This window comes from Peromyscus eremicus, chromosome 15, assembly GCF_949786415.1.
Source record: "Peromyscus eremicus chromosome 15, PerEre_H2_v1, whole genome shotgun sequence".
Taxonomy (NCBI): domain Eukaryota; kingdom Metazoa; phylum Chordata; class Mammalia; order Rodentia; family Cricetidae; genus Peromyscus; species Peromyscus eremicus.
The window spans coordinates 15,848,891-15,872,862 of NC_081431.1; the positions used below are offsets into that span (position 1 = coordinate 15,848,891).

At 43.1% G+C, this 23,972-nt stretch overlaps 1 long non-coding RNA gene across 1 annotated transcript; it reads left to right on the forward strand.

Moving 5' to 3' along the window:
- Window positions 1–2,022: 2,022 nt before the first annotated feature.
- LOC131925469 (uncharacterized) lies at window positions 2,023–23,443 on the forward strand. Its single transcript, XR_009383259.1, has 4 exons — window positions 2,023–2,265; window positions 6,823–6,886; window positions 22,361–22,477; window positions 23,136–23,443. It is a non-coding gene; the product is annotated as an uncharacterized LOC131925469 (long non-coding RNA).
- The last annotated feature ends 529 nt before the right edge of the window (window positions 23,444–23,972 follow it).

The window sequence follows — 23,972 nt, forward strand, 5'->3', positions numbered from 1 at the left end:
AGCACATACAGACTCTAGAGGACCCACTCTGGGCTGGAGGGGGAGGGTATAACATGAATTTCACCTGCTAGAGCCTTAGCTGATTCTTACAGTTAACACTGAAGGAAAATTTCCTCATTCTTCTGGCAGGAGTAGGGGAAGGAACTGTTGTGAAATGTAAATGTGTGTCGCATAATAATTGGATTATGTTCTCGGAAGTATGTCATCAGGACATTCTGTTGTAGGAACATTATGACGTGTACTTTCGCGAATTAGATGAGATGGGTCAGTCCTGGGCTCTTGACGTAATCAAGAAATGAGGGAGGCGCTGGGGAGACAGCCCCGTCAGAGGGTGCCTGTCACACAAGCATGAGGGATACCTATGTCACAGCTGAGCGTGGCTGTACGTGGCTGTTACCCTAGTGCTAGCATGGCAGAGGCTGGCAGACCCCCAGAGCTTGATGGCCGAGCAGCCAAGCTAGGCAGTCAGCTCTGGGTTGACTGAGAGACCCTGACTCAAAAGATAAGGTGGAGAGCAATAGTAGAGATATTCAACATCAATCTCTGGCCCCTACTTATACACACACACACACACACACATATACATACATACATACATACATATATATACACACATATACACGTACATACACATATACAATTACACACACATATATATACACACAGAGATGAGATATGGGCTGGGAATGCAACACAGCAGTGAAGCATAGGCTTAACATGTATGAAGTCTTAGGATTCATCTCCAGTACAAAAAGAGACGGCTAGAGAAATAGCTCAGCATGTAAAGGTACTTGTCACTAAACCTGAAAACTTGAGTTCAACCCCCCCAGGCCCGTGTGATAGAAGGAGAGAACTAACTCATACAAGTTGTCCTCTGACTTAGACACACACACACACACACACACACACACACACACACATACACTAAGTAAAAGTAACTTTAGAACAAAGGGAGGGAAGAGGGAAGAGATTAAAAAGCACTTAGACACTTTACCCAAGAAAGCTTACATGGAGTCCATAAGCACACAAGATATTTGATATCACCAGCCATCAGAGAAAGGCAAGCTAACAGCCCAAGGAGACCAAACATCCAGCTCAAGGAGCAGCACAAATGTGGAGGACACTGACGAGTGGCTGGTTCTCACACAGATTGCTGGGGGACTGGAAAACAGCAACTACCCTGGTAAACAGTCTGGCAATGCATTACAGCTTGGTGATAGTCCTTCCCGGTCTGTACCTGAAGGAAAATGAAAATTTATGTTCCTTTGCATGTATTTATTATCTATGTTAAGAATCACCAAAGGGTATGGCTAGGGCTGGGGCTCGGTGGTACCTAGAAGTAGTACATAGAAGTCCTAGGTTCAATCCCCAGCATTGCAAGAGTTAAAAATAAATAAAAATGGGAACCATTTTCTTGCAGTTGCCTTGACAAGAACCATCCAAACCTGTAAACAACCTAAATGTCCTTCTGCAGGCAAATGGATATACAAACTATGGTATGTCTACACCATGGACTACTGCTCAGTAACAAAGAGACATAGACTGTGGAAACACTCCAATGTCAATGAATCTCAGAAGCCTTGTATGTAAAAGGACAAGAAAGAACAGCACATGCTGTGTTACTCTGTCATAAAACATTCTGGGGAAAGCACTACTTTGAGGATGGAAGGTAGAATAGTATTTGCCTGAGGCTGGAGGTCAGAAGAGGGATCAACTGTAAAGGATATTGGTGAATATCTTAGAGTGACGGGGCTCTTCCGTAGCTTTGTTGTTAGAGTGGTTATAGGCCATACAGATTTGCCAAACTTCAGGATCACCAGCCAGGTGAATGACGATGTTGGTCCCTAACACAAGGCTCACTGAGAGAAGAACCCAATGGTTCTTTTTCAGACTGTTGACTGTAGAAGCCCAGTAGTGACTTACTTTCTTTTCTGTTGCTATGATATAATAAACGTTGCCACAACAAAAGCAACTCATGGGAGAAAGGGTTTATTCTGGCTCATAGTTCCGGGTTCCAGTCCATCAGAGCAGGGAAGTCACAGCAAGAGAAGCTTGAGAGCTGATCATGTTACAGCCACAATCAAGAACAGGGAACAATAAATTAATGCATGCAGGCTAATGCTCACCTTGCCCTTTCCAATTTGCACAGTCCAGAATCTCCTGCTCAGGGAATGGTCCTGCCCACAATGGGCAGGTCTTCTTACCTCAATTAGATTCCTCACAGACATCCTCAGAGGTTAACCTTCAGCTAGACGATCCTCACAGGTATGCCCAAAAGCCTTCTTCTTGGGTGTTCAGTTGACCGTGAATATTAACCATCATAAACACCAAAGGGGGAATTGTATCTATGACCCTAGAGTTCAGGAAAGAAGTCCAAAGCAGAAAAAGAATTGGGAGTTATAAGCATTTTGATAATATTTTTATGTCATAACCACATCATCAACAATCAGCAGATCAGTGTCACCTGTTACTTCTGTCCTGGGCAGTGGGTATAGACTAGAGAGTGTGTTTTCTTCATTGGTGTTGATATAGACAGGGATGAGATGGAAGCTATTTGCTCAGGGTGACTGTGTATCTAGGCAAAGGCAAACTGTCTACAAACAGAACCTTTACCTGTAGCCCACTTATTTTGTGAATACTGAGTTCAAATCAGGACTAAATGCCTCGAAATTGTGAACCACTTTGAGCTACAGAGGAATGTTAGAGTCGATGAGTCCTATAAAAATAATTTATTGTCCATCTGCCTGTGTGCATGTAACTCATAAGCATTGCAAGAAAATTGAAAACATATTTTTAATGTATGAAAATTGGCAGAGCAATAGATAGTAGGGGAAATAATATACTATATTTTGTGGTGTTGGGAAGCAAGAAAGAAAAAGAAGGCTTAAACAAACCCATCCCACATAAATTAAAAAAAAAAAATTAAAGAAAGTCAGTTCTAATTTGTTCTGTTTTTACTTTATAGTCAAAGCATTTTATTTTTTGTTTTGTCTTGGGATTGGTTCCCTTATATAACACATGTCGAATATCTGGGGAGATGTGGTTAACTGTTGCCAGCTAAAATTCTTGTCCCACAAGAACACTTCCTTCTGGCCCCTTCTTTTCTTTTCATACTTTGGACACCATGAGCTAGTGTTCAGAGCACAGGCCACAGAACAGTTCCTCAGAGACAGCATTTCCAGGGTTGGCCCTCTAACTTTGAAGCTCTTATTAATTTACTGAGTCCTGCCTGAGCTCGTCAGGACCCACTGGGTGGGTCTTGACTGCTCACACAGAGTACAGTCAGCAGGGACTTGGTCCTAAGGTGGGTTCCTTGAAGAACACAATCTTGCTAACATATGATTAGGGGAAAGGTAAACCAAAATGCTTTCACAGACTCAGGCAAAACTAATTTCATCTATTTGATTATCACACACACACACACACACACACACACACACACACACACACAAAGATAGCATTCAAAAGCTTGCTTTAATTAGGTGTTGGGGCACTCAGGAAGCTAAAGCAAGAAGACCACTTGAGCCCAGGAATTTGTGGTCAACTTGGGCAGCATAGTGACACCCTATCTCCTAAATGGAAAAAAAGAAAAAGAAAGAAAAAAAAACTTCCCTTAAAGAGAAAAGTGGTGGTGGGGCATGCCTTTAGTCCCAGCACTTGGGAGGCTGAGGTGGGTGGATCTCTTTGAGTTCGAGGTCTACATAGAGAGGTCCAGGACAGCCAGAGCTGCTACATAGTGAGACCCTGTGTCGAAAGAAAAAGAGAGAGAGAGAGAGAGAGAGAGAGAGAGGAAGGAAGGAAGGAAGGAAGGAAGGAAGGAAGGAAGGAAGGAAGGAAGGAAGGAAGGGAGAAATGAAGGAAAGGAGGAAGAGGAAGGAAGAGAAAGAAAGGAAGAGAGAGAAAAAGTTTTAAATAAAATACAGACAAATTCTTATCCTATTTCCACCAAATGTTCTGTTTTTAGGCACTTCACAATCTCTCAATTTTCTAGTAAAATCTCTGCAATAAGACTCATAGACTTGATCACAATAAGAAAAAATGAATAATGACATATGCCTGAAAATTCCTTCGTGAAAACTGTCACTGGGTTACTGACTTTAAATATTAACAGGAAAGAAGAAAGGTAGAGCTCTTTCGAGAGAAGAGCTCATCCCCACTCTTTTTTGAAACTAGATTGTAGATGGAAGTTTTCCTGTGTCCCACTTGGTCCCTGGCTGCTCCATCCCAAGTAAACACACAGAGACTTATATATTAATTACAAACTGTAAGGCCTATGACTCAAGCTTCTTGCTAGTTAGCTCTTATAACTTAACCCATTTTTATTAATCTATGTCTTGCCACGTGGCTTTGTGGCTTACCAGTTCTTCCACATCTTGCTTCTCCTGGTGGTGGCCCGCAGCATCTCCCACTCCGCTTTCTTCCTCTCTCTTCCATTTTGAATATACCGCCTAACCTTATTCTGCCTCACCATTGGCCGAACAGCTTTATTTATCAGCCAATCAAAGCAACACATATTACCATGTACAGAAAGACATCCCACAGCACTGGATCTCTTATATGCCAGGCTGACCTCAGACTGACTACATAACTCAGGATAGTCTTGACCTTCTGATTGGCCTACCTCTACCAAGGGATGGACGGCAGAGACGTGAGAGCCCCCCAGAAGCTCCAGCTCCAGCTAGCCTGGAGTATGCAACTTCATAGCAAACAACACAAGAGATTCTGCCTCAAAAGCAATATGGAAGGTGAGGACTACCATCCAAAGCTACCCTTCGACCTCCCCAAGTGTGTTGTGTGTGCATATGCCCTCACATACAAACACATACACAAAACTATCCAACTAACTTAATAAATCATCCTTAAAAAAAAAAAGAGAGAAAAGTTTCAGATTCAAAACAACAGCAAATGGTGTGGGGGTATAGTTCAGTGGACAAAAATGAACTGGGCATGTGCAAGACATGGGCCTTGAAGCTCTAAAAACAACAGTAGTAAACAATGGCGTACCACCTACACAGCATCGTATCTACACTTCACAAAGCAAATCTGAGTGCAGGGGCCAGGGGAAGCGAGAGCAGTTATGAAGCTCTGGGAGCCCATCTCTCTTTTAGGAAGTGACGAAGAATGTGGAATTGGGAAGCTGGAGGATGATGAAGCCATGTCTTACCAGGCAAGCAAGCTATAATTTTTCAAGCAAATTCAAAGGAACAAGATAAGAAGACTAAAAAAAAAAAAATCACAAAGTGCCAGGATAGTCTAGAACTATGATATCTAATGTGGTAGCCACATATGTGACTTTTTAGATATAAATCCATTTAAATTGTGTAATATTAAATGTTCAGTTCTTCAGTCTCATACAATAGTCACATGTGGCTGCTGTAACATATTGGGTTACACAGATTAAAAACATTTTCATTGTTACACCAAGTCCAGAACCACAGAAATGTGAAGGCAGAGCCATGAAGGCGTAGCTTGAAATGATTCTCCAAGCTAGCTGGCATGCTGCTGTGCCTGGTTTTGTATACTTTCCATGGCCACAAGTTATCCAGAACCCAGAGGCATTCCATTAATTTAATAAGTATATAATGAGCCTCTACTAATACAAGGTTAGGTAATATGAGAAGCACAAGATTGAATAAAATAGATTCTGGCCTTGAAGACCCTAATAACAGAAAGGAAAATATGACCCGTGTGATATCTTCCTGTTACTAAGACAAATAACCGAGATATCAATTTATAAAGAGAAAAGGTAGATTGAGGCTCACAGTGTTGGAGATTTCTGTCCATGACTGATTGGCCCCATTGCTGTCGGGGCCTGTGGTGAAGTAGCCTCATGGCTTGGGTGTGTGGCAGAACAGAACCACTCACCGCATAGTGAGCCAGGGAACCAAGAGAAAGGACTAGACTCCCACAATCCTCTTCAAGTGACCCTAAGACTTACCATAGGGCCTCCTCTAAAACATTCCACCACCCGCTAAAGGCACCATTCCAGTGACCAACCTTTAACATACAGGCCTTTAGGGGACATAGCGCTTGTGCACAAATAGCCACAGTGAAAATGAAGAGTGGTAACTTCCAAAGAGGGGTACCAATAAACATACAAGAGGTCAAAGAAGGGATCAGTTACTAGAAAGTTCCAAGAAAGTCTCTTAGGTGGGCATTTTTGAAGCTGATCCTTGAGGAAGACATTTGGGGTATGGTGGGAAGATCTCAGCAGTCCAGAGGTCATCTCTAGTTCAATGATGTCCTCCATGAGTGGTCTTGGCTCCAGTCCTCAGGTTTTCAGTTGGGAAGAGGAGCTTTAGGAGCAATAAATACTGAGATGGAGAGGCCGTTAAAAGCAAAGGCACAGTGATGGATGTGCATATGGGAAATGGAACAGCGCATAAGCCTGGAGCCCAGCCATTGCACAGCTCTCTTACAACTTGTACCTAGGCATGATATTAATTCGAGGGCAAGCCAAAAAATTGTGCAGACGATGAAGTCACCCTCCCAAAAAAAAAAAAAAAGCTGGATTTTGGCGATGCCTTGATTGTTTGGGTCAAATATGAGAAGCACACTGATAGTTTTAAATGTCAACTTGCCATGACTTAGCATTCCCTGGGAAGAGAGTCTCTGATAAGGAAGTGTCTAGATCAAGTTGGCTTGTGGGTATGTCTGTGGGAGACTGATTTGATTGTAAATGTATGTGGGAGGACCTAGGCCATTCTGGGCAGCATTACCTCAGGGTTTGGGTTTTGGACTGTGTTTAAGAGTAGAGAAAGTTGGCTGAGCAGAGAGAGGGCAAGCAGACCACATGGGTGTGTTCATTTTGCTTTGTTCTAGACTGTGGATGTAATGTGATCAGCTGCTTTGAGCGTCTGCTTTGACTTTCTCTGCATCATGGATGGTGAGTTGGAACTGTAAGCTGAAATAAACCTGTTTCTTCCCTAAGGTGCTTTTTGTTTGGGTATTTTATCACAGAAACAGAAATAAAACTAGAACACGTAGAAAAAAAAAAAAGAACCATTGTATTTTCATTTAAATATGGTTTTAAAGTAGAACTGAAGAATAATGTCATTAATTTCCCCTCCTTTGGGAACAGGCTGCCAAGTGTAGAAAATATGAGCAGGAGAATATTCTAGAACACAAGAAAGCAATGGGACATTTCTGAGGGGGGAAGGGAAGCAAGTCAGAATCTGAAGGGGAGGGAGCACGAATGGACAGACCGCTCAACGGTTAAGCTAACATGGAAGGAGTGAAGCCAGAGCCAGAGGTGGAAATACAGGGCAGCTCAGATGTGGAACATGCTGTCCCTTGCTAAGGAGCAGACAGAAAACAGCGCATAAGTGAAATACCAGCTCAGCGGGCTTGCAGATCTTTATCTCTTATTGGATATGAATATACATAGAGAAGAAATATTTGCAATCTGCAGCTGTACCAAAGATCTGTCAGTAGTCACATTATTACTTCTCCTCTATGTATTTTTATAACCACACTGAAATATTTGTGTAAGTGCAAATATGTGTTTGCTGTGTCCAAATATAACCAAGTATTTGCCTAATGATTAGAATGAAGACTTCCTAGAATCTTTTTCTAGCCCAATGGGTCACTGCTGACAATTAGCACCTTTTCCAGTCACTTTTGCTTCTAAAACGTTGAAAATGAGATCCAGTGTGAGCCCACCGCTGTTTTAAATAGAGTCGTGGAGAGTCACTTACCATCCAAGATCTTTAAAACAGCCTGATGTGCTATTCCGTCCAAGATGGACACAAGTTGGCTTAAAAATAAATGTGAATTGTATACTGAGTCGATATCTATATTTGTGCATGTCCCTTAAATTCAACCACACAGCTTCTCAAGGTGAGCTGTCACTACAGGTGACTATCCTCACGCTGTAAGACTAACGTAAATCCTTAGGCACCATACTCCAGTGAGTAGAATGACTTTTGTTTGACAAAATCCATGATTCAATTGCAGACTCCCTTCTGCTTCATTTTTCTACAGCTCAAGGACCAGAAGACAGAAGTCAACATCTGGCCAGACATGACTTTTGTCTTGTGGCGGTCCTAGAGATAGTACCTGGGCTTAGCGCATGCTAGTCAAGAACCTCTGCACTGTGTTCATCCCCAGCCCTGAGATGTTGATTCCTAACTGTGGTATTTCAGCTTAAATTGATTCTGACTAGACGCTAGTGGCTAGGGGTGTACCTCAGTGTCAGAGAACTTTGCCTAGCATACATAACATTCCAAAGTTGATCCCCAGATCTCCAATAATCAAAACAATGACAAAAGAACCCTCAGATGTTGGGCAAAACTGTCAACTCATATTTTAAAGAGAAGCATCTGGGTACAGTGGTACATGCCTATAATCCAAGTACTCTGAGTGTGGAGTGGAGGCAAAAGGGTCAGGAGTTCAAGACCAGCCTTGGCCACACAGTTCAAGACCAGCCTGGATTATGTGAGACCCTGTCTGAAAAAGAAAAAGAAAATCATTTGTATTTTCTAGTTTCTCTTATTAGTTGAGAAGCTATAAATACTCAAGGTGTTCCTAGCATCCTTTTTATGGTACAGTGACTCCTGACTGTATAGACATGGACCACCTTCATGATTCCTGATGTCTACTTGTTTTGTTCTTCACTAGACTTATTAAAAAATTCTGTATTTGTGTTAGAATTTTCTTCCCCAGATAGAATTGGTTAAATCAGTGTCCACTCAAACTGGAATATGGTCAGCCCCTAATCTAACATGTCCGATATCCTTATGAGAAAAGGTAAGGGACATGCAAGATATCTCACAGGTAAAGCTGCTTGCTGACGAGACTGACAACTTGAGCTCATCCCTGGGATCCACATGATAGGAGAGAACTGACTCCCGAAAGTTGTCCTCTGACCTCCACAGTGGGTTGTGTATGCATATGAGCATGCATATGCACACACAATATAAATAAATGTCATAAAATATCTAAAAAGAGTAGCAGAACATTTACTAGCATGTGCCAGGCCCAAGGTTTATCTAATCACAGAAGAAGAAAGGAGGAGGAAGAAGAGGAGGAGGAGGAGGTGGAGGAGGAGGAGGAAGGAGAGAAAATGTGGACACAGAAGTAAGAGGATGTAAGAACACATAGAGAGAAGACCATTACAGGACAGAGTTAGAATGATGGAGCTACAAGCCGAAGGTTTCCTGCAACTATGAAGTTCCACAAACCGTGAGAGAGGCATGGAGTATTTCTTTCTCAAGGTCCTGGCAAGGAAGCAGGACCCAGAAGACACCTTGATATCAAACTCTGGCCTCTAGAACTATGAGACAATAAACATCTGTTGCATTAAGCCCTCCACCTGCAGTAATTTATTATGGGGGCCCTTTCTTCTTCATTCTTTATATTTATTGCTACCCTATTGTTTTCCAACCTTGTTTTCTTAACAAGTACAAGTAGGGCATACACTTTAGATTCTTTATGTCTCTCATTTCATAATTTTTAAAAATGTATTTCTGGGGGGGGCACACACGCGTGCATGTGCCCATGATGAAGGGGGCAGTGGCATGTGCCATCTTGTAGGTAAAGTTGGTTCTCTCCTCTCGTCTTTATATGGGTCCTGGGGCTTGAACCTAGGTCTCCAAGTTTGTGTGACCAAGGGCCTTTACTTTCTGAGACATCTTGCCAGCGCCTAGCTCTCATTTCTAAATACTTTTACTTATAAATGTTCGAGTGATTGTCATTGTGATTTCTTCCTCAGCCTCCTGAGGGCAAGGGTTGTGGACACACACTACCATGTCCAACTTCTTTTGAAACTGTTTGCTTTCTGTTGGGTTTTCTTTTGTGTTCAGTACGGAGCCTCACATAAGCACTAGGCAGGCCCTCCACCACTGTGCTGGCTGCACTCTCAGCCCCCACAATTTCCTTTTTAATCTCGAATACCTGGGTGAAAATTTTAAGATTCACTGTGTGTGACAATTTATTTTTATTTTATTTTATTTTATTTTATTTTATTTATTTGGTTTTTCGAGACAGAGTTTCTCTGTGTAGCTTTGCGCTTTCCTGGAACTTGCTTTGGAGAACAGGCTGGCCTCGAACTCACAGAGATCCGCCTGCCTCTACCTCCCAAGTGCTGGGATTAAAGGCATGTGCCACCACTGCCCGGCATGTGTGTGACAATTTAAATTATATCCTTAGTATTGATTTCTAATTCAATTGAATTATAACCACGTTATAGTCTGTATGATACCAACTTTTAAAAAAAATTTTGCTAAGATTAACTTACATGTGAAATTTTTCTATTATAAAAGTTCTAGATATACTTGAAAACAAAGAACTACATTTTCTTTGCACATTTGGAGTATTGTATGTATTCAAGATGTGTACTAGATCAAACCTTTAACGTTACCTTCCTGTCTTCCTGGTGGTCTTCCATTTCATTCATTTTGCTTGACCTGTTTTTGAAAATGCCTTTAATTGGCCCATACAATTGAATAATTATCGGTAAAGGTAAAAAAATCAATTTCAGGTTATCGGTCTTTCCCTTGGCACTGTAAAAGACACATTTCATTGTCTTCCGGTATCAAATTTTGCCAAGGGGATGTCAGCAATCAGTCAGATTCTCATTTCTCTCCCCTATAACGGCTGTTACGTTTTCTCCTTATCTTTAATGCTGTATAATTTCACTGAGATGCATAGATTTATAATATTTACTTTACTTGGAGTTCTACATGAGATCTCATTTGTGTGTGTGTGTGTGTGTGAAGTGCCTGTGCACAACGTGGGTTCCTGCACCCAAATGCTGAAGGAGGATGCCGGATGTCCTGTTCCTCCATTCCCTGCCTTCTACCCTTGAGACGGTCCCTCACCAAAACTGGGCCTAGGCTGGCAGCCAGCCAGCAAGCCTGTCTCTGCCCCACAGTGCTGGGTTATAGCCACACATGTGGTCACATTGGCTTTTCACGCGGGTGCTAAGACTTCGAACTCATGTTCTAATGCTTGAGCTACACACTCCCTTATCCACCAAGCTGTCTCATTCACCCTCATTTCTCTTTTTAAATCAGTTTAGATTCACTTATTTTATTTTATGTGATGCGTGTTTTGCTTGCCACCATGCACATGTCCTGTGTCTTCGGAGGTCAGAAGAGGGCATCAGTTCCTGTGGAACTGCAGTTGTAGATGATTGTAAGCCACTATGGGGGTGCTGGGAACTGAACCCAGGTCCTCTGCAAGAGCAGCAAGTGCCCTTAACTGCTGAACCGTCTCTCCGGTCCCTCGGTTCTTTTTTCAACTATAAAAAAAAATCACTCACTATGATCTCTTTAGATATTGCTTCTCTGTAATTCCCTTCATTCCCATCTCTGAAACTCCAGGTGAACACACGTCACAGCCTATCAACGACCCTCCAGCCCGCTCACTGCTCCTCTCGGTCTCTCGGCCCTGTTTCCACGGTGAAAGTCTCAATTATCATCAATTTTCGAATTTTCTCTTGAAACTACTTTCAGTCCATAGTTCATATTAGCTACTGGATTTTTATTTTAATGAGTGTGTATTTCATTTCTAAGATTTCTGATTCTTTTCACAATCTATTCTGGTTTCACTGAATTTTTTCCTATAATGCTTTGCTTTGCTTAATGGAAGTTATTTTTCCATGCCTCTCCTCCAACTTTCTGTACATACAACGTGTGTGTGTATCTGTGTGTGTGTGTGTGTGTGTCTGTATGCTTGTCTGTGTATCTATCTGTCTGTGTTTGTGTGTCTGTCTGTCTCTCTCTGTGTAAGTGTGTGTGTCTGTATGTCTGTCTGTGTATCTGTCTGTGTGTGTTTGTGTCTGTATGTCTGTGTCTGTGTGTAAGAGTGTGTGTGTGTGTGTGTGTGTGTGTGTGTGTCTGAGACAAGGCCTTGCTACACAGTGCTGTCTGGCCTGAAACTCACTGTTTAGAGCAGAGCAGGCTGTCCTTGAACTTGTGGTCCTCTTGCCTCTGCTTCCTGAGTGCCGAGATTATAGATTACAGGCAGGAGCCACCACATACCACTCCAGAAGCTCCTTCATATGTCTCATGCACATTTTCAGCATATCTAAAGCTTTCCTCGGGTTATTCCATAAAATTAATTCCAACATGAGTGTGGTGGTTTGGGTAAGAATGGCCCCGTAGGCTAATGTATTTGAATGCTTAGTCACCAGGGAACAGAACTATTTGAAAGGATTAGAAGGACTATGTAGGCCAGGCAGTGGTGGTGGTGGTGGTGGTGGCGCACGCCTTTAATCCCAGCACTCGGGAGGCAGAGCCAGGCGGATCTCTGTGAGTTCGAGGCCAGCCTGGGCTACCAAGTGAGTTCCAGGAAAGGCGCAAAGCTATGCAGAGAAACCCTGTCTCGAAAAACCAAAAAAAAAAAAAAAGAAGGACTATGTAGCCTTGCTGAAGTGGGTGTGGCTTTGTTGGAGGAAGTGCGTCACTGGGGGTGGGCTTTAAGGTTTCAAAAGCCCATGTCAGGCCCAGGCTCAGACCCAGTCAGTCTCTGTCTCTCTCTGTCTCTCTGTCTCTGTCTGTCTGTCTCTCTCTCTCTCTCTCTCTCTCTCTCTCTCTCTCTCTAGATCAGGATGTAGCTCTCCCTATTTCATTAAAATAAAAATCATGAGTGCTGCCTTGCTCCTACCATGCTACCCACCATGGCAATGGACTAACCCCTCGGAAACTGTAAGCCAGCCCCCAGTTAAATGCTTTATGAGTGCCTTGGTCACGGTGTCTCTTCACAGCAACAGTGACTAAGACAAGGAGTAAATGCATGTTCCTAGAGTTTTTTGTTGTTGACTTTCTTAGCTTTGAATTTGGTTGAGAAGCTCACTTAGAAAATAGACTTAAATATGCTCTCTCTCTCTCTCTCTCTCTCTCTCTCTCTCTCTCTCTCTCTCCCTCTCTCCCTCCCTCCCTCCTTCCTTCTGTCCCTCTAATACCCTCACACTTTCCCCTCTGTGTGTAGTGGATTTGGAGTTTGCCTTCATTCCACACTTGGCTGTAGGAAGCTTCCATTCCCACTCCAACCTACTAATGGTGTTTCCAAAGCCCCACCCCCGGTGACATTGAGGACAGATAGGGCTACCCTTCCTGCTGGTCACAGGTTGTATCTGTGTCCTCCCTATCCATTAAGTCCATGGTTGGTTAATGCTGCAGCCCTGGGCGGTGATAAGTCTTTCAGCCTGCTTTCACGAGCAAGAGAAGCCTGCCTTTCCTGTGGCTTCAGGCAGTGAGCTTGGCTTCAGTCTCCCATCTGGGCAAGCAGCTCTTTGATTTTCATTTCCCTGGGACGAGCCAAACTCTAGTTAATATTGCCTGGTTCCAGCCCCAGAATCCCATAAGCTTGTGGCTTCCGCTCAGCTCACAGCTTTGTGTTTCTGTTCCAGATTTGAACTACAGAACTGTTTATTTAAATTTTAATCTTGATAAACTTCATCAATGCTGCATGTTTGAAGTAGAGATGTGTCAAAGAGCACATTTTCAGGGCTACCTAGACTCCCTTGGCAGACGGCAGTGTCTGCAAAGCGTTCGGTACTATCCTTAGCTCCCCTTCAGATGACAGCACAATCTAGAATATTATTTCATAAACAAGCAACTCTTTAATAAGCACATGTAGTCAAGAGTAATGGTTCTCGGGCGTGGAGTACAGCTCAGTGGTAGAATGCTTGCCTAGGATGTGGGGGGCCCTGGATTCCATCCTCAGCACTGAGAAGAAGAAAAAAAGCAATAGTTCTTTAAATAATTTTGTTTTTCATCTGCTTATCTAATTAGCTTACCAAATGATCTAATTCAGTTATTATGGTATTGAAAATATTAAACTTTTTACCTTCAAGCTAATCTTCATAGAACAGCACTTTTTTAAAAAAAAGAAAAATACTGAGGAAAATCTCTTAGTCCCTGAGTTCTGGAATTTCCTAATGATTTTTTTTTTACCATGTAAACAAGCCCAGGAGTAAATGAATGTGGTTTATTGCTTATACTTCCTGGAATTTCTGCAGCCCTGGCAGAATTATTGCATCTCAGAGTTGGAGACATTCTTCAGATGACCACACTGAATCTTTTCTCCCCCCGTTGGTCTGCATCAAATTTGTGAAGGTTAGTCACTAATGGGCTAAGACTGTGGAGAATTCTGTGGCAAAGGTAAAAATCCCACTTCAAAGGAAGTTTAGACACCCAGCTGGCCCCTTTGAAGAGGACTTAGACCCATGGAAAATCTTTTGAAACGTTCTGATGGAACCTGATAGATCAAGAAGGCCCGTACCCCTCCTCCTCACAAATGGAGCTGTGCTACACATGAATGTCAGTGCATGTTCAACAAACAGATGCCAAAAAGAGAAAGGGGGGCTGGACGGATGGTTCAGAGGTCAAGAGCACTTGATGCACTCCCAGGGGACACAGGTTCTGTTCCCAGCACCCATATCATGGCTCACAACCATCTTAACTCCAGCTCCAGGTGATCTAATGCCCTCTTCTGACCCCCTCAGGTATCAGGCACCCATGTGGTACATACACATACATGCAGATGAAATAATAATACACTAAATAAATAAAACTAAAACCAAATTTTTAAAAGAAAAGCAAAAACAACCAAAAACTTGTGGAAGTGTTTGCCAGTTTCCATGATGCACGTACTCCCACCACGGCTGAATTCAAGCTATCAACTTGTCATTACTGTTTACAGAATTGAGAAGAGTTGCCCACAGTTGGTCCTCCGGGCTGGTAAGAGTCAGTTTCAACACATAAAATGGCTACAATACCAAACCCACTTCTCTCCAGACCTCCACTTAACCTCAGAGGGATTCAGTGTAGCGATTTGCACCACGACCGAAACACCAGCCCAGTCCTCATGTCCTCTTTTCTCCTAGGCTCGGGCTAATGAAAGCACAGAGCCAGGCCTTCCTCCTTATCTCTGTCTCCAGAGGTGTCTCGCTGGAGCCCATTTCTCTTTTCTCCCCACACTTGGCACTGTATGATCTCACCCAGTTCTGTAGCCTCGAATACTGTCAAGTACTATTAACACATGCATATTTATCTCCATTCCAGACCCTTTTTCTGAGTTCCAGGCTGATGTAAGCCAACTGGCTGCTCAAATATCTCAACAACTCATATTTAAATTTTCTGAAGCAGAAGTCTTGCTCCTCCTCCTCTCATCTTCTTTGTCTAAACAGAATTCCCTTCTGGCTGTTCATTTGCTGAAGTCCCAGACTACCAGGGATCTTTTTGTAAAGTTCCCTTCCCATAAAGTCAGCTGGTACAAAATACTATTGATTCCACTTTCAAAATACTTCTCAACTCTCTGTACCTCTCCATCACCTCCATCATCTCCCCATAGACCACTGCCACTGTACCTCTCCATCACCTCCATCATCTCCCCATAGACCACTGCCACTGTACCTCTCCATCACCTCCATCATCTCCCCATAGACCACTGCCACTGTACCTCTCCATCACCTCCATCATCTCCCCATAGACCACTGCCACTGTACCTCTCCATCACCTCCATCATCTCCCCATAGACCACTGCCACTGTACCTCTCCATCACCTCCATCATCTCCCCATAGACTACTGCCACTGTACCTCTCCATCACCTCCATCATCTCCCCATAGACTACTGCCACTGTACCTCTCCATCACCTCCATCATCTCCCCATAGGCCACTGCCACTGTACCTCTCCATCACCTCCATCATCTCCCCATAGACTACTGCCACTGTACCTCCCCATCACCCCATCATCTCCCCACAGACTACTGCCACTGTACCTCTCCATCACCCCATCATCTCCCCATAGACTACTGCCACTGTACCTCTCCATCACCCCATCATCTCCCCATAGACTACTGCCACTGAACCTCTCCATCACCCCATCATCTCCCCATAGACTACTGCCACTGAACCTCTCCATCACCCCATCATCTCCCCATAGATTACTGCTACTGTACCTCCCCATCACCCCATCATCTCCCCATAGACTACTGCCACTGTACCTCTCCATCACCTCCATCATCTCTCCAACAGACTATTGCCACTGAGCTCCCAAGCCCCATCCCAATCTCTTCCGCCCTCCCTCCTCTGCTTCCCACACATACACACGCACACATACTGTAGCTAGAGAGACTTCAGAGAACAAGCTTAAGCCTTTCTTAGCTTCTCATTGCAGTGACTCATTCATCCATTCACATTGAGAGGCTGGAACCCAGAGTCTCACACACAATAAACAAGCACTCTAGCACTGTGATGATACTGTATTCCCCAATATATCGTGCACCCTAATAAATTTATCTGGGGTCAGAGAACAGAACAGCCACTAGACAGACATAGAGGCCAGAAAATGGTGGCACTCACACCTTTGATCCTAGCTTTCTGGAGGCAGAGATCCATCCGGATCTCTGTGAGTTCAAGGCCACAATGGAAACAGGCAGGCATGGTGACTCATGCTTTTAATCCCAGGAAGTAATGGCAGAAAGCAGAAAGGTATACAAGGCATGAAAACCAGGAACTAAGCTGGTTAAGCTTTTAGGCTTTTGAGCAGCAGTTCAGCTGAGATCCATTTGGATGAAGACACAGAAGCTTCCAGTCTGAGGAAACAAGATCAGCTGAGGAATTGGCGAGGTGAGGAAGCTGTGGCTTGTTCTGCTTCTCTGATCTTCCAGCATTCACTCCATTTTCTGGCTCTGAGTTTGTTTTTTATTAACAAGACCCTTTAAGATTCATGTTACACTACCACTGGGCTATACTCCAACCTCCATTGCATTTAATTAAAAATAAAGCACTATTCTATGGCCTTCAAGCACATATATACATGATTAAAGTTCATTTTCTTCCTTCCTTCCTTTCTTCCTTCCTTTCTTTCTTTCTTCCTTCCTTCCTTCCTTTCTCTTTCTTCCTTTCTTTCTTTCTTTCTTTCTTTCTTTCTTTCTTCCTTCCTTCCTTCCTTTCTTTCTTTCTTTCTTTCTTTCTTTCTTTCTTTCTTCCTTCCTTTCTTTCTTTCTTTCGTCTCCCAACCAAAAAAAGTCCAGGACCAGATGGTTTCAGCGCAGAGTTCCACCATAATTTCAAAGAAGAGCTAATTCCAATACTCCTCAAATTGTTCCACACAATACAAACAGAAGGAACATTACTAAACTTTTTATGAGGCTACAGTTACCTTGATACCCAAAGACACACAAAGATGCAACAAAAAAAGAGAATTACAGACCAATCTCCCTCATGAACATTGATACAAAAATAATCAATAAAATATTGGCAAACCGAATCCAAGAACATACCAAAAAAATTATCCACCATGATCAAGTAGGCTTCATCCTAGGGATGTACATTGACATGCTCTTCCTCGTGAGTTTCTATCTAAAACCCATCGTTTTGGGGGCTAAAGAGATGGGTCATCCATTAAGAGCACTGGGCACTCTTGCATAAGACCTGGGTTCCATTCCCAGCATACACAAGTCTTCACGACTATTTGTAACTCCAATTTCAGGGACTCTGATAACCTCTTCTGGCCTCCTCAAAAACTGCACATTCATGGTACACATACCTTTTGGCTGACAAAAATAATCATACACACAAAACTAAAATAAATAAATCTTAAAACAAAAAACCAAAAGAGCACCCTCACCATCCTGCCCCCAATTTACCTTTTTGGTCTTAGCTCCTGGTTCTTTTCAAAGGTCAAAACTTGGTCCTTTCTCATGGTTTCCAACAGTGTGAATGGAAATTCATTTCCCTCACAGTGCTTCCTATGACGTGTAGCCCTAAGCATTGAGTGGTTTGTACATTTCCTGTCTATATTCCCCCAGTCAGCTGTGAGCATTGTGAGCGTCAGGACTGTCTGGTAAACTTATCGTCAGTCAAGGTCACAGAAAGTGTTCAATGAACCTGTGTTAGACGGAGAAATGAATAAACAAATGTAATGAATAAAGCATCAGATTTGGGTTGTATACAATGAGCATGAATAAAGGAAGTTAGAGTAGTCATTGGCACTGAAGCTTTTAGGATACTGTCATGGGGGCAGGAGGGAACAAGTGCAGTCCCTTTGATGGTAGGACTCTTACAACAATGTGAAGTTGGCTTGTTTGTTCCTAGAGGGTAAACCAAAGAAAAGAAAAGATTTTCCAAGTATGATTTCAGTCAGAACAAATGATCAAGTCATGTGACTACAACTCAGATTTAACTCATCAAGTAGGGCCCCAAAGTCCCTAATAACTATGTTTAACAGTACACAAAGAAACAGTTTTAATATGATTTTATGGGGTCCACAGACACAGTATGAGCGTGAAAGCACCCTAGAAAAGCTATCAATTGTTAACTTAGACAGAACGTACGGATACAAGAAACTATAGATAACATACAGTGGAGCTCTGGTTTTATGATGAGCACTTCTGGTCACTCCTGCTCCTTTGACCATGGCTCGGTGTCTCCCGTGACTGTCTGAGTTGCACGCTGTTCCAGATCCCACACTCCCATTGTTTATACTCATTGCCGAGAACTCTGCATCTCAGTCCACCACGGCTCCTCTAGGCAGCCTGAAGATGTCCGCTGGTTCTTAGTGATGCTCATTCCCGGGTCCCTCTGGAGAATTCTCCTCCCACTGAAGCACAGAAATCTGCATTGCTCAAAGACCCTGTGATGGGGAGCTTGGGATTTGCCTCTTTCCTGGGAATTCCTTTTCCAGTTTAGCTTCCTCTATGTGGTATGGTGCTGAGATAGACTCTCAGGTTTTGTAAAAGAGAATGCCTTCTGTTTCCCATGAGTAATCATTGCTGATTTGCTAAGGATGTGACCCATGAGATATGACATGAGATAGACCTTACACTGCATTTTATATCTGTTGTTCACTGACATGAATGGATTTAGGGGAATAGCACTTCCCTGCTCTATCTGGATTAGTATACGTTGTCAATAACTTGTGGTAAGACAATTTTAAGTTCTAACTCTGCTCCCAGTGAGTGTTAATGATTTCATTATAGTGTCCAACATCTGGCCCCTGTGCCCAGGGAGGACACCCAGCATACCTCACGCCTGTGGCGCGCCGTGCACCTTTGGGCTTCAATGCCTTAGAAAACATTGCTTTTGCGGACCAGGTTTGCAGAGTTTTGAAGGATGACGTGGAAATTCCAAGTTTCTAATCCAGACTCCTCATTCAAATTGCTGGGTGGCCTTCCACCTATCAGCTCAGCCATTCCTTCACGGTAGCCTGTCGTGAGGGGGGAGCAGTGCACAAAAGGAGGGGAACCTGAGATCTCCCAACCCAGTCCCTGTCTCCGACCTATCGCGAGAAGAGACTCAACGCATGTGCGCAGCCATGGCAGAGGCTTGCTTGTTATAAAGGGAACACTGTCTGAGTTTAACGTTCACACATTCCAAGCCATGGTCTTCCAAGCTTTTCTTCCCAGCCAAACCTGATGGCAGGAGCCAGACTTTAAAAAAAAAAAATTCCAGAAAGCAGATTTTGGCATAGGTCATCTTTAAAACCTGCAGGGAATGAGGTTCAAGCCTTTATTTTAAATTTTGTTTTTTATTGTTTTAGAGAACATCTTCGCTCCTTCTGTCACATAATGTCACAGGCTATGCCGATTTTTGTCATTTTCAGGTCACAGTAAATAATGTTCTTCGGTCAGATGTTGGAAACAATCCTACCTCTTGCGAGTCTCTTTCTTTCTAACTTAAAATTCTTTGTGGGACCTGAAGTCTGACTCTATTTTAAGAGACTTGTTCTTCTGATGTGATCATTAAATCACTTCAGAGAAGGGGGGTACAGTCCAATTCTGACTGCTTGGAGAAAAGTTAACACGTGCCAGAAAAAAAGGGTTTTGGTTTTAATTACCACCCCTGGACAAACAGCCCGTGTGGCCGAGGCTCTGCCCCGCCCCAGAGACACCAGCAGTCCCTGCTCTGTTTGGGAGAGTTTTATGAACCAAAAACGAAACCAAAAACCCACTGCGAGTGTTCTAGTTCTAGAGGAATGTCCAAGAAAATTGCCCTCCTTCTCCTCACAACCCAACGTGTCCTTACAGCAAGATGGAGGCCTGTGCGATGGAATTCCGGTGTGATTTCCCCGGGATGCTGCAAGCCTGGAATTGTGGCTGGGAGGTAAGGGGTGGCGTCAGAGCTCCAGAAATCTAAAATGGACAGTCCTTTGGGCTTCTCGGTGTTAGTCTGTGGGGGCCGTGGAATCAACGGGGCTCTGTCTACCTAAGAACTCCAAGTCCTGGCAAACAGGAACCAATCGGTTCGCCGGGTAGCCAAGGGAGCTGCCTATGTTTTAAAGGTTAGGAGTTCAAATCCTGTGGGCTTGATCCTGGGTTTAAGTATGTACACGTCTAAGTTGAAGAAGCAGTAACACTGCCCAGCGGAATCTGGCTTACCTGCAACTAAGTTCTAGCTCCGATTAATTACACAAATGCTGCCTATGGAATTCTTTACCTCGAAGTTTCTGGACAAAGGGGCCGGCGTTCCAGAAGGCACGGGAAAGCTGTTTTCCACACTGCCTGCTTTCTACAGAGTATATAACCTTGACTTCCGCCGCCTAGACGCCCTCTGTACTCCCAGTCTTGAAACTGCGATAGACCAGCAGCCCCGGGTCTCCTTGTCCCACTTCGGTTTCTCTTCTGCTAATTGCTCAAGGAAGTAATAATTTACAGAGTTAAAGAAATGTTCTTTGTACTGATACCGCATTAGAAATAGGCATCCCGAGAAGAGTCTGTCTGTGCATGACAGGCGCATAAGTTGATTTAGAACTCTGGGATTTTGTCCTCTTTGGGTTGGTTGGTTTTGTTTTCCTTCTCCCCGTCCCCCACCTTTTTTTTCTCTCTTTTGTAAAGGCAATTTATCTGACCCAGTAAGGACCCTTCAGTTAGATAAATTTGTTTTATGAAACTTCATGGCTCCCATCCATATTTTTTTCCTTACTCTTCGAATTGGTACACACAACTGAAGAGCTCTTGCATTGGTAGGCTGGGAGGGCCTGGACTTGGACATAGTGTCTTGGTTTCACTTGTTTTATTTTATTTTATTTTTTAACTAAAGCTATATAAAGCTTGTGGATTAAACAGAATAAATTTATAAATTAAAAAAAAGGATAGGCATCCCAGACAGAAAATACAACCTGTATTAGAGCATGTGGTTTTGGTAGTTCAATATACATCACATCTTGTTTTTATAGTATTTTACTATTTAGAAAGCATTTTACATATATAGTCTCCTATCATCATAGCCATTGGATAAGGAAATACTGTATCCATTGCACAGACAAGAAAAATGAGGCAGGGGAATGAGAAAAAGCCAGTCAGTAAGTATTAAGCTAGACATGATAAGTAAGTGCAGGTGTGCCGTTACACAGCAAGGTGACCAAAGATAACGATAATATTCCTTATTTTAAAAGAGGAATTTCTTATTTTAAAAGAGGTGCTGGGAGTAATATCTCAGACTTGTAATTCGGAGGAGCCGAGGCAGGAGAATTGTTGTAAGTTTGAAGCTGGGGTGGGCTGTAGAGTGAGACTCAGTCTTAACAACAACATTAAGAACAACAAAAAGGTAGAAGAAGATAGATTGTATATTTTCCTGACCAGGAAATAAGAAAGGAGAAAACAACGGTCGCTCTCACTTGCCTCACTTGCGCATTACGCAACACGACCATCAAAGCAGCGCACGAATATACACAATGTTATAGATCAGTTTTTATGACTTTAAACAAATGAAAATAGGAACCAGGAATGTAGCTCAATTGGTAAAGTGCTTGCCTAGCGTGCAGGAAGCCCTAGGTTTGAACCGTAGCACTCCACAAACCACACATGGTGGTGCACACCTATAATAAGCCCATCATCAGGGAGGCAAAGGCAAAGGATCAGAAGTTCAGTGTTATCCTTGGATATCTGGTGAGTTCAAGGCCAGCCTCGGATAAATGAGACTTTGTCTCAAAAAAGGAAAAGCTTTAAGTAAATACAAATCAATTTAAAAGAAGAAAAGGTGAAATCCAGAGAGGTTGATGAACTTTTTAAAATGGACTGGGGTGCAGCTTGGGGAGTGAGCACCTTCCTGGCATGGACAAGACCCTACATAGCATCCCCTGAATTGCCAAACCATGAAACTAAAGCACCCACAAAACTTTCTCCAAATCACACAACTGTCAAAGATAGTTCTTGAACCTCGGACCTCACAACTCTTCAGGTTTTCAGCACTATAGAGTAACTGCTCCTCTTCTTTATTTTATTTTGTTTATTTGTGGGGAGGGGGCTGGGGTCAGATCCAGGACCTCACACATCCTAGGCAAGCATTGTTCCCATGAGCTACATTCTTGCCTTGGAATCACTTCTAATACAAGGGGGAAAAAAACAAAAACAAAAACAAAACAAAACAAAACCACCAAATTCCTATAGCATCCCATTTGTATTCCAGATTCTGCCGTGGATCCTCCTTTGTGGAGCTGTGTTCATAATGCCTCTGCCATCTTGGACAGAAAGAAAAGGAAGGACATACTGAATACCCCTGTAGACAACAGTGCACACTGCTGAGGTGAGTTCATTAAGTTATCTTGAACTCAAGTCCTTCCTATACATCCACAAATGAAGGAAAATAATGAGCCCTCTGTGCCCTCTTGCTCCGAGGATGCCTGAAGTTAGAAATACTCCCGCACTGGGACCTGGAGTTGCCGCTACAGGAAGTCCTGTCTTTTAAATTAAGGCTCCAGCCATTTCCTTTCCAGTGACTCTTATTGCCAATGGGGCTTTGGACAGCTCACTCTCAGGAAAGCTTTCTCTGTGTGAGATAAAGACAACAGTGATGCCTGCTCCATACCTACCCGATAAAACTGGAGAGCAAAGCAATACAATAATGTCTATCGTGTGCTTTGGATGCATAGAAAGACGGGGTTTAGGAGCAAGGGTGTAATTATATTGAGTCACTGATGGTATCATCGTCTGTGGTTTACATATGTGGCTGTTGCCTAAGAGACTGCTGAGTATAATGTGGCTATCATGTTTGATGTTTTAAGGACATAGCAATGCCACAAAAATTAGTAGAAGAGTCTATGTTGAGAAAGGGAAATGTCCTTTTCTTTTAAATTCCTATACAACCAAACTTTATTTTAGGCTATCTGCTCCAGTCACGATCAGTACTTGCGATCAGTACCACACCCTGGCTTCACAAAGCTCTCCTTTCATTTCTTTGTCAGGCGATGCCTCCTAGAGTTGGGTCAGAACGCCATGGTGGGAGGACGCGCTACAGAAGAAAGAAAACGTATCTTCAGAGCGGCAATCAGAATTTGGAAGCACAAATGGCCATGATTTCTATGGCCATGATTCTAGAAAACCCCAGGCTATAAAATCTGTGCCCCAGAGCAGTGACCTGACCCATGTCTAGGAGAGCTGAGCCAGGGCACCATCTACTAAACCTACCATTTAAATTTGCTTAAAAGAATTTTCAAACTTAAAAAACCACAGTCCATAACCCATCCTTTGGTATGTCAGGAACTATATGAGTGCTGAGGCCATAAGCATTAAAATGTTATTTCCAGAGCTGGGGATATGGTTCAGTTGGTAAAGTGTTTGCAGCACAAGCATGAAGACCCAGGTTCAAATCCCCCAACCTCCCTGTATAAAGCAGGAGTATGGCAGCTCACACAACTCTGAGCAGAGACCAGAGGATCCCTGGGGCTTGCTGACCAGCTGGTTTTAACAGAATCAAGGAGTTCAGGGTTCAGGGAGAGGCCCCATCTCTAAATAAATGAATAAATAATAAGGTAGAGAGCTAGGGAAATAGAATATAAGATGGAGGTACCTGTCCCCAAGCCTAAAAACATCAGTTTGATCTCTAAGATCCATGTGGCAGAAAGAGAGAAAATTAAGTTCTGTAAGTTGTTCTCTGACATGACATCTATACCCCACTCCCGCACATAAAAAAATACATGTAATTTTAAAACTTGACAGGCACAGGCTAGAATGTGGTCCCTACACCAAGGATTAAGATGCTCGGGCTTTCATTTGATTGTGTTCACCTTTAAAAATAATAA